This window comes from Lolium perenne, chromosome 3 (assembly GCF_019359855.2).
Source record: "Lolium perenne isolate Kyuss_39 chromosome 3, Kyuss_2.0, whole genome shotgun sequence".
NCBI lineage: Eukaryota > Viridiplantae > Streptophyta > Magnoliopsida > Poales > Poaceae > Lolium > Lolium perenne.
Window position 1 is genome coordinate 135583566 of NC_067246.2, and position 12863 is coordinate 135596428.

General features: G+C 42.8%; 1 long non-coding RNA gene across 1 annotated transcript; it reads left to right on the top strand.

Annotated features, from left to right (window-relative positions):
• The first annotated feature begins 4588 nt into the window (after window positions 1–4588).
• Window positions 4589–7793, top strand: LOC127342515 (uncharacterized). Its single transcript, XR_007876719.2, has 2 exons — window positions 4589–4862; window positions 6173–7793. It is a non-coding gene; the product is annotated as an uncharacterized lncRNA (long non-coding RNA).
• The last annotated feature ends 5070 nt before the right edge of the window (window positions 7794–12863 follow it).

The following is a 12863-nucleotide window of genomic DNA, read 5'->3' on the forward strand; positions in this document are numbered from 1 at the left end:
ATACCTACATGTTTTGTTCACACTTTATATCGTTTTGATGCGTTTTCCGGAACTAACCTATTGACGAGATGCCGAAGGGCCAGTTCCTGTTTTCTGCTGTTTTTGGTTTCAGAAATCCTAGTAAGGAAATATTCTCGGAATCGGACGAAATCAATGCCCAGCATCCTATTTTTCCACGAAGCTTCGTAACACCCGAGAGCCGGCAGAGGGGGCCACAGGGCCACCAGATGACAGGGTGGCGCGGCCAGGGCCTGGGCCGCGCCCCCTATTGTGTCACCGCCTCGTCAGCCCTCCGACTCCGCCTCTTCGCCTATTTAAAGGTCCCTGACCTAAATCTTCGATACGAAAAAAGCCACGGTACGAGAAACCTTCCAGAGCCGCCGCCATCGCGAATTCAAGATCTGGGGGACAGGAGTCTCTGTTCCGGCACGCCGCCGGGACGGGGAAGTGCCCCCGGAAGGCTTCTCCATCGACACCACCGCCATCTTCATCAACGCTGCTGTCTCCCATGAGGAGGGAGTAGTTCTCCATCGAGGCTAAGGGCTGTACCGGTAGCTATGTGGTTAATCTCTCTCCCATGTACTTCAATACAATGATCTCATGAGCTGCCTTATATGATTGAGATTCATATGATGAGCTTTGTAATCTAGATGTCGTTATGCTATTCAAGTGGATTTTACTTATGTGATCTCCGGAGACTCCTTGTCCCACGTGTGCAAAGGTGACAGTGTGTGCACCGTGTGGGTCTCTTAGGCTATATTTCACAGAATACTTATTCACTGAGTTATGATTTGAGTTGGATGTCTCTATGAAATTGTGGTGTGTTAGTACCTCCTATGAATGCTCAAAGTGACAGCGTGGGGTGTTCATTAGTACTTGGGAATACATCTTTAAGGTTTGCCTACATGATGAATTAGAGTTCGTTATCTTGCTAGAGAGTAATTCGGAATAGCATAGTGAAGTGCTTATTTATATTCCATTATGATTGCAATGTTGAGAGTGTCCACTAGTGAAAGTATGATCCCTAGGCCTTGCTTCCAAATACTGCAATCATCGCTTGTTTACTGTTTTACTGCATCTTTACTTCCTGCAATATTACTACCATCAACTGCACACCAACAAGCACTTTTCTGGAGCCGTTACTACTGCTCATATTCATTCATACCACTTGTATTTCACTATCTCTTCGCCGAACTAGTGCACCTATACATCTGACAAGTGTATTAGGTGTGTTGGGGACACAAGAGACTTCTTGTATCGTGATTGCAGGGTTGCTTGAGAGGGATATCTTTGACCTCTTCCTCCCTGAGTTCGATAAACCTTGGGTGATCCACTTAAGGGAAACTTGCTGCTGTTCTACAAACCTCTGCTCTTGGAGGCCCAACACTGTCTACAGGAATAGAAGCGTGCGTAGACATCAAGCACTTTTCTGGCGCCGTTGCCGGGGAGGAAAGGTAAAAGACACTCATACTCCGGTCCCAGGTAACTAAGTACTTTTCTGTTGCCGTTGTGTGTGCGCTCGAAGCTATTTCCTTTAGATCCCGCAATTGCATCTTTTTGTTTCTTGTTAAACACTAGTTAGGCTTAATGGAAAACAACAACACAATGAGAGATCTTTATGAACTTTATCTTGAATTAGGACATGATGTGTTTGAAGAGAGAATTAATAAACCCATGGAACTTTATATGCATGCTAATGGGAATGTTATTAGTATGAATGCTTTGAACACCATTGTTGCTAATGCTATGGAAAATTCTAAGCTTGGGGAGGTCGGTTTTGATGAAAATGATCTCTTTAGCCCTCCGGGTATTGAGGAGAAAGTTTATGTTGATTATGATATGCCTCCCATATATGATGATTATAATAATAGTGGTCTTTTGGTGCCACCTACTATGGAGAGTAAATTTTATTATGATGATACTATACCTCCTATATTTGATGATGAGAATAATAATGATAGCTACTTTGTTGAATTTGCTCCCACTACAACTAATAAAATTGATTATGCTTATGTGGAGAGTAATGCCACTTTTATGCATGTGAATAAGAATGCTTTATGTGATACTTATATTGTTGAATTTGTTCATGACACTACTGAAAGTTATTATGAGAGAGGGAAACATGGTTGTATGCATCTTAATAATGTTAAGTTTCCCCTCTTTATGTTGAGAATTGTGAAGTTACTCTTGTTTTATCTTTCTATGCTTGTTGCATTATGCTTCATGAATTTGTTTATTTACAAGATTCCTTTTTATAGGAAGTGGGTTAGGCTTAAATGTGTTTTGAATTTGCTTCTTGATGCTCTCTTTTGCTTCAACTCTTATTTCTTGCGAGTGCATCATAAAAATTGCTGAGCCCATCTTAATGGCTATAAAGAAAGAACTTCTTGGGAGATAACCCATGTGTTTATTTTACTACAGTACTTTTGTTTTATATTTGAGTCTTGGAAGTTGTTACTACTGTAGCAACCTCTCCATATCTTATTTTATTGCATTGTTGTGCCAAGTAAAGTCTTTGATAGTAATGTTGATACTAGATTTGGATTATTGCGCAGAAACAGATTTCTGTCTGTCACGAATTTGGGCAGGGTTCTCTGTAGGTAACTCAGAAAAATCTGCCAATTTACGTGCGTGATCCTCAGATATGTACGCAACTTTCATTCAATTTAAGCATTTTCATCTGAGCAAGTCCAGTGCCTCTAAAAAATTCGTCTTTACGAACTATTCTGTTTTGACAGATTCTGCCTTTTATTTCGCATTGCCTCTTTTGCTGTGTTGGATGGATTTCTTTGTTCCATTGACTTCCAGTAGCTTTGGGCAATGTCCAGAAGTGTTAAGAATGATTGTGTCACCTCTGAACATGTGAAATTTTTATTATGCACTAACCCTCTAATGAGTTGTTTCGAGTTTGGTGTGGAGGAAGTTTTCAAGGGTCAAGAGAGGAGGATGATATACTATGATCAAGAAGAGTGAAAAGTCTAAGCTTGGGGATGCCCCCGTGGTTCATCCCTGCATATTTCAAGAATACTCAAGCATCTAAGCTTGGGGATGCCCAAGGCATCCCCTTCTTCATCAACAATCTATCAGGTTTCTTCTCTTGAAACTATATTTTTATTCGGTCACATCTTATGTACTTTACTTGGAGCGTCTGTTTGTTTTTGTTTATGTTTGAATAAATTCATGCTTGTGTGGGAGAGAGACACGCTCCGCTGTTGCATATGAACACATGTGTTCTTAGCTTTATTCTTAATATTCATTGCGAAGGTTGAACTACTTCGTTCATTGATATATGGTTGGAAACGGAAAATACCGCATGTGGTAATTGGTATAATGTCTTGAATAATTTGATACTTGGAAATTGTTGTGCTCATATAGATCATGTTTAAGCTCTTGTATCATGTACCTTGCACCTATTAATGAAGAACTACATAGAGCTTGTTAAAATTTGGTTTGCATGATTGGTCTCTAGAGTCTAGATATTTTCTGGTTAAGGTGTTTGAACAACAAGGAAGACGATGTAAAGTCTTATAATGCTTACAATATGTTCATATGTGAGTCTTGCTGCACCATTTTATACTTGAGTTTGCTTCAAACAACCTTGCTAGCCTAGCCTTGTATTGAGAGGGATTCTTCTCGTGCATCCAAATCCTTGAGCCAAAAACTATGCCATTTGTGTCCACCATACCTACCTACCACATGGTATTTCTCTGCCATTCCAAAGTACATTACTTGAGTGCTACCTTTAAACTTCTATACTTTGCCTTTACAATACATAGCTCATGGGAAAATAGCCTTAAAAACTATTGTGGTGAAGAATATGTACTTATGTATCTTATTTCTTAATAAGTTGCTTGTTGAGCGGTAACCATGTTTCTGGGGACGCCATCAACTTTTACCTTTGTTGAATATCATGTGAGTTGCTATGCATGTTCGTCTTGTCTGAAGTAAGGGCGATTTTCATGATCAAATGTCGGGGCGAGGTTCCTTGTTAGTGGTGTCGATTGTAACGGCCCCGGGTAGTACCTCTAATAGATTTTGCTTGTTCTTTTATTTTGTGCGTCATCATCATCATGCATACATCATATACATGCTTTGACAAAAATAAAATTATTTTAATAAACCCCTTCTCCTTGTCTTATTTCAAATAATAATAAAACCAAAATATTATTATTTTGGATATCTTGGAAACCAATTTCAAATCTAGTTTAAATATTTTTGAAGTCTCAAAATTTGTTTGAAACATGTTTATAGTTTCCTTTCCAATCCTATTTCTCTATTTCTCTCCTCAATTCAAAATGTTTAGAGAATGTGAGAGTGAAGCCGCAGCAGCCCAACCTTTTTGGCCCAAGTCTCAACCGAAGCTCCTTTCTTTCTTCCTGGCTTGCTCCTTTTTGAGCCAAACCACATCGTGGCATGCAGCCCACCTTCTTCCCTCATCTTCTTTTCTTCTTTCCCATGTACGGCAGCGCATCTGGCCACCTACAGGTCGCTGTCTAGCGATGGGACGGTTCCTGGGAGCTCTGCTGCTTCCTATAAAATCTTCCACCTGCAGAACCCTAGCCATCTTTTCCCTCCTCCAAACGGCGCCGCCACCCTCTCTTCTTCTTCCACCAAAACCCCACCGAAGACAGCGCCGCTGTATACACCTCGCCGTCGACACCATGGTCGCCGTCGACCTCGCCTGAGCGCGGGAACGGGTTTGCCGTGACCTCCTCTTCCTCGACGTCTGCTTCACGGAGCCGGAGACGCCCGCAGCTGCTCGCCCTCGTCCACATCTGCATCAACGTCTACCCCGGCCTTCCTTCTTCCACAACGCCGATAGCTCCACTGCCTCCCATCCCTCATCATCGAGCACCACCAGGGTGAGCACACCCCCTCTCCTCTTCCCTGCATGCCCCAACATCTCTGCATCATCGACGTGAGAACGATCTGAGCGAAAACGAAAACGAAAAGGTTACAGTTTTTGCTGTTTCACGGTGGCCACTTTCGACGAAGATCCCCGTCGACACTGATCGTATAATTTCAAACGGTTTGTTCCAGTAGATGCAAAACTTCAACCTCTTTCTTCTGGTCTTTGAATCGTTTAAAACCGTGCAGTGTAGGCGACGCCATCGTCGTTCAAAGTTCGACCCAGAAACAGTTTTCAGTTTTCAGCTGGCAGGGTCTCGTCGCTGATCCGTTTTTCAGGCGAAGTTCACCGGCATTCCAGACAACTTCAGCACAAGCCAATGGTTCCTTTCGATGCTCCCCACAACCAGCTCCATCTTTGTTTTTGGTTCGCGCAAAACCGTGCCCGATTTTCGTCGCGGTCATGACTTTAAAATCTGTGCACATTCGCTATCTACAGGAACACCCTCTGTTACGTTTTCAGTTAGCAGTGTTAATTCTTCAGTTACGCCACGGGCTACACTTCACCTGGTCTGTTTCCTGTATTCTATCAAATCCAATTCAGCAGCCCACTGGTACCATCCCTGCTTCTTGATCCGAACGGCCTGAGTTTGAATCCCCTTGGCGCGGAATAAAGCCAACCTTTTTGCATCTGTTCCCGCCCAATTCCAAACTTTATATTCATATTGATTCTAATATGTACTTTTACAAATCCAATTGCTACAAACTTTATATTCATTTTGATCAGAAAAATGCAAGGAACATTAATATGCCATCCATTCATTTGTTCGCATCTCGCATCATGTTCCCGCCCAATTCCAAACTCAGTTTCCATAAAATTGGCAATCAGATGGTTTTTCAATTGATTCTAATATGTACTTTTACAAATCCAATTGCTACAAACTTTATATTCATTTTGATCAGAAAAATGCAAGGAACATTAATATGCCATCCATTCATTTGTTCGCATCTCGCATCATGTCGTGACGTGATAGTTCATGCATCCCACCTAAATCCCACCTAACATATATGCGGAGTATTTCGGAACTTCACCTAGGTTTTTCCCGCTCCGTTTAATTTTGATGTAGCGCACCCCTGCCATGCTAATCAACACTTAAATTTGCCGGTAGAAAATGCAACTTCAACCCTAATTGTTTGCCCGGGTTCCGATCCCGCTTAATGTGGATAAGATGCATTGCACCATCGCTGCCATGTCATGCATATCATCTTGATCATGCTGGATCTTTATTTGTAGTAGTAAGTTTGCATTCGTTGCTTGTTCCAGCATTTGCTTCGTCCCGGATAGGACCACGAAGTGATGATGTGAGATACGACGAGTTCTCCGGCAAGTTCTCCTGCAGCTTTCCACAGGCGAGCCCTCTCTCTTCACCTATTATATACTCTCCCTCGCATTGCTATGCTTATGTTGCGCTTCTTTATCGAGTCACGTGCCCTATTCCACTTGTTACCATAATAATCCTATATGTATCATTCCTTACCCATAGCCGTTGCTTGATGTTTGAGCCTTGCGAGTCGTAGGCGTGTTTAGGCTCTGATGTTTATCTCGATCTGTTATCGGGATATGTTGGGTTGTTGGGAGGTTATCACATGCTATATCAGTTGTTGGAGATACACATGTTTTACTTACTTGTTAACAACTAAAATTGTAAGCAGAGGCATCTGTGAGCCCCTTTGCGAAAGCATCGGAACTTTGACTCGCTAATGTCCCCTAGGATCCGAGTTCTTGTTATCTGTTCCGAGACTGAGCGCTCTACCCATGCGTGGGGACGATTATCGGGACCCCCTCACCCATTACCTTTTCTCAAGTCAGTTGAAAAGGGGGCCACAACCTTGGTTTTATTTGGCGCATGCATGTTTATATACTGTTGCCTTCGGGTGTTTACTTCCTGTTGCCTTTGGGTGGTTTATTTCTATACTGCACTGCATAATTGCTAGACGACTTATCTAGTGCTTGGCCGTTAGTGCCCGCCTAGACGCCTACGCAACCTCTGGGTCCGTCTCGGAGTACGGTCGAACTTCGTCACGGGTAGCTTAGTTGGGTGCCCCCCCTAGACTTTCTTGTTGAACTGGGAACGGTCTTGTTGTGAGACATCCACCTGTCGTAAGTGGGTCGAGCATGCGTATGGTTACATTTGGGCAACCCCTGCAGGATGTACATCTTATCGATAAGCCGTGTCCGCGGTTATGGACGACTTGGAATTGTATAGCTTGATCATAGAACAACTTACACCTTTATGTTGTTGATAATAATTTGCTAATAACTTGATTAGTAATATAGCATTACTACAACCGATACCTAATAAAACTTGTCCACCGTTGAGTGCCTTTTACATTGCCTCTTCGCTTTGTTGAAGGGGATATGTGTATTTGGCTGGGTTATGCTTGTGTAATATTTATCTGTTACCTTGTGCGCTCTCTTATCTTCTCTAAGTAGACGGATGTTGTAGTGTGTCTCTATTGGTTATAGTTTTGCTGCCGCTAAACCTACCATATAGCCCCAGGCGATATATATATTCGCCCGGCGAGCATAGCCATTTCTAGTCTCGCTAAGTACGTACCGGAGTTCGTTCCTTGGTACTTACTCTCGCCTTTCCTCTTTCTCTTTTGCTTCCTCCCTTTTGTCGGCAACCGATGGCCCGACTTTGATAGGTACGAGATGACGACGTTAGCAAGGTTACCCTTCCAGCTTGGCCTGGGCAGGGTTATGGACGCCACTGGTTATCTTCAGGACTCTTAGTCCAATTTGTATCTTGTCCGTACTCGGACGTATTCGATCTTCTGTATGATTTGGATCTTTGTATTGTATATTTGTATCTTGACTCGTTGGAGTCGTTGTTGTAATATATGTACCTTGTGGGCTCTATTGTAATCCTGTTGTAATGTTACCGCTCGTGTTAATTCCTCTGGCATCACGTGTGTGATTCGTCGCGCACGTCGTGTCGGAGGGCGTCTCTGAATCGATATCGTGCAGATTTTGGCGGGATCGCTGGAATCCTCATGGTACCGGTTCCGGGGCGTCACATTTACCTATTGCACTTGTTATATTGCTTTATGTTGACAACTATCCATGAGATATACATGTTGCAAGTTGAAAGCAATTGCTGAAACTTAATCATCCTTTGTGTTGCTTCAATGCCTTCTACTTTGAATCTATTGCTTTATGAGTAACTCTTATGCAAGTCCTATTGATGCTTGTCTTGAAAGTATTATTAATGAAAAGTCTTTGCTATATGATTCATTTGTTTACTCATTGTCTTCATCATTGCTTTGAATCGCTGCATTCATCTCATATGCTTTACAATAATGTTGATCAAGATTATGTTGGTAACATGTCACTTAAGAAATTATCCTTGTTATCGTTTACCTACTCGAGGGCGAGTAGGAACTAAGCTTGGGGATGCTTGATACGTCTCAAACGTATCTATAATTTCTTATGTTCCATGCTAGTTTTATGACAGTACCTACATGTTTTGTTCACACTTTATATCGTTTTGATGCGTTTTCCGGAACTAACCTATTGACGAGATGCCGAAGGGCCAGTTCCTGTTTTCTGCTGTTTTTGGTTTCAGAAATCCTAGTAAGGAAATATTCTCGGAATCGGACGAAATCAATGCCCAGCATCCTATTTTTCCACGAAGCTTCCAGAACACCCGAGAGCCAGCAGAGGGGGGCCACAGGGCCACCAGATGACAGGGTGGCGCGGCCAGGGCCAGGGCCGCGCCCCCCTATTGTGTCACCGCCTCGTCAGCCCTCCGACTCCGCCTCTTCGCCTATTTAAAGGTCCCTGACCTAAATCTTCGATACGAAAAAAGCCACGGTACGAGAAACCTTCCAGAGCCGCCGCCATCGCGAAGCCAAGATCTGGGGGACAGGAGTCTCTGTTCCGGCACGCCGCAGGGACGAGGAAGTGCCCCCGGAAGGCTTCTCCATCGACACCACCGCCATCTTCATCAACGCTGCTGTCTCCCATGAGGAGGGAGTAGTTCTCCATCGAGGCTAAGGGCTGTACCGGTAGCTATGTGGTTAATCTCTCTCCCATGTACTTCAGTACAATGATCTCATGAGCTGCCTTACATGATTGAGATTCATATGATGAGCTTTGTAATCTAGATGTCGTTATGCTATTCAAGTGGATTTTACTTATGTGATCTCCGGAGACTCCTTGTCCCACGTGTGTAAAGGTGACAGTGTGTGCACCGTGTGGGTCTCTTAGGCTATATTTCACAGAATACTTATTCACTGAGTTATGATTTGAGTTGGATGTCTCTATGAAATTGTGGTGTGTTAGTACCTCCTATGAATGCTCAAAGTGACAGCGTGGGGTGTTCATTAGTACTTGGGAATACATCTTTAAGGTTTGCCTACATGATGAATTAGAGTTCGTTATCTTGCCAGAGAGTAATTCGGAATAGCATAGTGAAGTGCTTATTTATATTCCATTATGATTGCAATGTTGAGAGTGTCCACTAGTGAAAGTATGATCCCTAGGCCTTGCTTCCAAATACTGCAATCATCGCTTGTTTACTGTTTTACTGCATTTTTACTTCCTGCAATATTACTACCATCAACTGCACGCCAGCAAGCACTTTTCTGGCGCCGTTACTACTGCTCATATTCATTCATACCACTTGTATTTCACTATCTCTTCGCCGAACTAGTGCACCTATACATCTAACAAGTGTATTAGGTGTGTTGGGGACACAAGAGACTTCTTGTATCGTGATTGCAGGGTTGCTTGAGAGGGATATCTTTGACCTCTTCCTCCCTGAGTTCGATAAACCTTGGGTGATCCACTTAAGGGAAACTTGCTGCTGTTCTACAAACCTCTGCTCTTGGAGGCCCAACACTGTCTACAGGAATAGAAGCGTGCGTAGACATCAGGGACTGACGAGGACCCAGGGTCGGGGTATGCAACAAAGGGTGGGTGTTCGAGGTAGCGGAGGAACATGATTGACTAGGACCTTATACCGGGCCTCACACCAAAGGAAGTGTAGACGGGAAAGCTGCCCGGTTGGCACCAAGGTTAAGATCTCTTATGGGTAAAGCAACACACCTCTGCAGAGTGTAACGAATCGTGACCAGTCACTCCTTGTTCCGGGATTTGGAACTGCGAACGCTGCCGGAAAGGAACTCCATGAAGTTCTAGTAAACCGGTGAAGGCTGACGGACATAGTTCTTTGAAATAAAAGCAACCTCTTGAAGAAATGTTTATCAAAACTTGCATTGGTATTAGACTTTCTGGTCTAATACCGTAGCTAGTGCATTAAACACCTCTTTCCTATAATGAACTTGTTGAGTACGCTCGTACTCATACCACTCTTAAATCCCCTTCTTAGATTGTCTGAACCATCTGGAGGAGGACAACGACAACCCTGAAGGAGCCAAAATCATCGGCTATGAAGAACCAGACCTCTCAGGAGGCATCGAAGGAGTAGACTACCTCATAGTCTATGGAACCGGGGAGGGTTCCGGAGAAGAACAAGCTTAGACCTATCGAGTAGTAGTAGTATCCGAGCAGTACGAACTCTTAGTACTTAACTGCTCGAAGAGAATAAAATGTATAACCTAGTTAGACTTCTATGCTGTAAGTTAAGTTGGGTTCGCCTCGAACCCAGGAGTATCCCTCTTAGGACCCAAGAGGAGCTCCGGGATGATATGTACATGTTGCTTGTAATAATAAGTGAATGAGTTATGGACCTGCTATGTTCTGTTGTACTACTCTGAGGGATGTAATATTTGCGGATTGGTACTTCGTGAATGTTATATCAATGACTGGCATACTACAACATGCAGTGGTATGCAGGGTCACCACATAGCGGTCTATGTACTTTGTCGTAATGCCCTGATTAAATCTCATAGTACTCATCGTGATATATGTATTTGCATTGTTATGCCTTCTTTATTTGTCAATTGCCCAACTGTAATTTGTTCACCCAACATGCTATTTATCTTATGGGAGAGACACCACTAGTGAACTGTGGACCCCGGTCCATTCTTTACATCTGAAATACAATCTACTGCAATACTTGTTCTTTACTGTCTTCGCAAACAAACATCATCTTCCACACTATACGGTTAATCCTTTGTTTTCAGCAAGCCGGTGAGATTGACAACCTCACTGTTACGTTGGGGCAAAGTACTTTGATTGTGTTGTGCAGGTTCCACGTTGGCGCCGGAATCCCTGGTGTTGCGCCGCACTACACTCCGTCACCAACAACCTTCACGTGTTCCTTGACTCCTACTGGTTCGATAACCTTGGTTTCTTACTGAGGGAAAACTTGCTACTGTACGCATCACACCTTCCTCTTGGGGTTCCCAACGAATGTGTGTCAACTGCACGCATCAGCAAGCAAGAAGTTGTGTACCAAGCTGAAGTTGAAGTATCTACCGCACCCGCATCCATACTATATTCAGTGGTTGAGCGACAATGGTGAGATGAAGGTAAACCACATGGTGCGTGTTGAGTTTGAGATTGGACCGTATAAGGATTCCATTGATTTTGATGTGGTTCCTATGACGGTGTGTCATCTATTATTGGGTCGGCCATGGCTCTATGACTGTTCTGTGCAACACAATGGTCGTGCCAATACATATCACTTGGAGTTCAAGGGCAAGAAAATCAGCCTATGTCACCACATTAAATTATCAATGAATCTCGTCAGAAAATTAAAGTAAACTTGGAGGATGCACCTCTAGATAGGCGAGAGAATTGTAATGTCGTGAGTGATATAATGAAAAGTGAGAGAGTGAATTCCTTTCTTATTGGCCACCAAAGAGGACATGAGAGAATTTAGTGAGGATCCTACAACCATGCCTCTTGTGCTCATGTACAAGGGTGAGGTTTTGGTTTCTAACGACATGACCCCTATTTCTCTTAGTGTTTCTAGTGTTTTGCAGGAATTCAGCGATGTGTTTCCGGAGGAGGTGCCTGCAGGATTGCCACCATTACGTGGTATTGAGCATCAAATAGACTTGATACCCGGCGCCTCGCTGCCCAATAGGGCGCCATATAGAACTAACCCCGAAGAGACGAAAGAGATACAGAATCAAGTACAAGCGCTACTCGATAAAGGTTATATCCACATAAGCCTTAGTCCTTGTGATGTTCCTGCTATTCTAGTTCCTAAGAAAGATGGTACATGGTGCATGTGTGTAGATTGTAGAGCGATAAACAACATTACTATTCGATATCGTCATCCTATTCCCCGCTTAGAGGATATGCTAGATGAATTGAGTGGTGCTGATGTTTTCTCTAAAATTGATTTGCGTAGTGGTTATCATCAAATTAGGATGAAAGAGGGGATAAATGGAAAACAACCTTTAAAACAAAATTTGATTTATATGAGTGGTTAGTAATGCCTTTTGGTTTAACTAATGCACCTAGCACTTTCATGAGACTGATGAACCATGTTTTGCGTGATTTTATTGGCAAGTTTGTGGTTGTATACTTTGATGACATATTAATCTACAACCGCAATGAATCTGATCATACTATACATATTCGACATGTTTTGCTAGTGTTGCGTGATAGTAAACTCTATGGTAATCTTGAGAAGCGCACATTTTGCAAAGATAAGGTCATATTTCTAGGTTATGTTGTCTCTAAGCATGGAGTAGAAGTAGATGTGTCTAAAATTGAAGCTTTAAAATATCTGAAAGCTCAATCTAACTTGCATAGGCGTCTTGCTAAGTGGGTTGAGTTCATTGAGTCTTTTCCATACATTATTAAGCATAAGAAGGGAAAAGATAATATTGTTGCTGATGCTCTATCTAGGAAGAATATGCTATTAACTCAACTTGATGTTAAAATTCCTGGATTAGAGATACTATGTGATTTGTATGCTACTGATCAAGATTTTGCTAAACCATATCGCCTGTGTGCTATTGGTAAAACATGGGAGAAATATCACATACATGATGAGTTCTTGTTTAGAGCTAAAAAACTATGTGTTCCA